Consider the following 1,468-nt stretch of genomic DNA (forward strand, 5'->3'; position numbering starts at 1 on the left):
ACTGGAGATTGGGTGCATTGAAGAGGTCACATGACTTCATACAGGTAATCTCACGTGCAAGGTTAAACATCATGGTAATGTCACAGCATGTGAGATCACTTCTTCTTCTTCAACCACCACCACGACAACCCAACAATGCCATCCACAACAATGACAACACAATGCCCAACACCAACACCAACACCAACCCATGACCACCTTGCTGACACAACCACCCAAACAACGAAGATGTGCACCCACAAATGAAGGTGGACTGCCCAAACGATGACAAATGCCCTGAGACAACCATGAATGGACGCCCACACATGAAAATGGATGCCCACACATGAAAATGGCTGCCACCACACATTAAAACCACCACCATCACCCCAAAATGCCCACCACCAGCTACCACTATCCCGGAATGACTGCGGGTGCCCACAAACAGAAACATATGGAACCCAGGTGCCATGCTGCTGCCAGTGGCAGCGATGTGGCACCATTTGCCCCACATGCCAATGACACAGAGCAAGGCCATGACAACGATGCCATGGGATGACAACGAAGGGGACACAACATGATGCAAGTGCCATGCCCATGAACAACCATAACGGCCCATGGATGAAAACAACCACCCACAAAGGAAAATGACTGCCCACATAGGAAAACAACTGCCCCCTGCATGAAGATGACCAAGCACCCATGAATGAAGGCGACCACCAACATATCATGATGGAATCCAGGTGCCACATTGAAGGTCATCATTGATTTCCAGGGCACCATGGTGAGTACCCTCTCATTGTCTCTCCCTCCTTCCATCACTCCCTCTTCCTCCATCACACACTCTCCCTCCATCACTCACCCTCCCTCCATCACTCACCCTCCCTCCATCACTCACCCTCCCTCCATCAACCCCTTCCCTCACTTCTCCTCTCCAACCCACTCTTCCTCTCTCTGACCCCACCATCCCACCATGCCCTCCCCCCTCCCCTTCATCCCTCTCTATCACACACTCTGCCTTCCACCCCTCTCCACCACACACTCTGCCCTACCACTTCAGTCACCCACCTTGACCAAGCTATTAGCTACGCAAATGTTAAAGTTTTCGCTCAAGCAGCAACGGCTAAACTTTACGGAGGGATGGGCTGTCACAGAAGACGAGCTTGAGTATTACGCAGATGACAATGAAGATTCAGTGGATTTGTTAGGGAAGCTAACTTCGGAAATTAGGGAGGACGGTATAGATATTGATGAGGTAATCCATGTTGTTGGACAGGACGACGAGGATCAATAGCTTGCTCAATATATTTTACTTATTACAAAATGCATTTGTCTCAAATTCTATTACAAATTTACCCTCATTCTACTTAACGTGCGAGTGATCAATTGCAGCAACCATTTACTGGCTATAACCGGTTCAAAGCCACCGACTAAGCCGAGCCAAACCGGACTTATCAGCTTTTGAGTGCGGAACCGGCAAAAGCCGCTG

Source organism: Laccaria bicolor, genomic scaffold (assembly GCF_000143565.1).
Source record: "Laccaria bicolor S238N-H82 LACBIscaffold_3 genomic scaffold, whole genome shotgun sequence".
NCBI classification, from domain to species: domain Eukaryota; kingdom Fungi; phylum Basidiomycota; class Agaricomycetes; order Agaricales; family Hydnangiaceae; genus Laccaria; species Laccaria bicolor.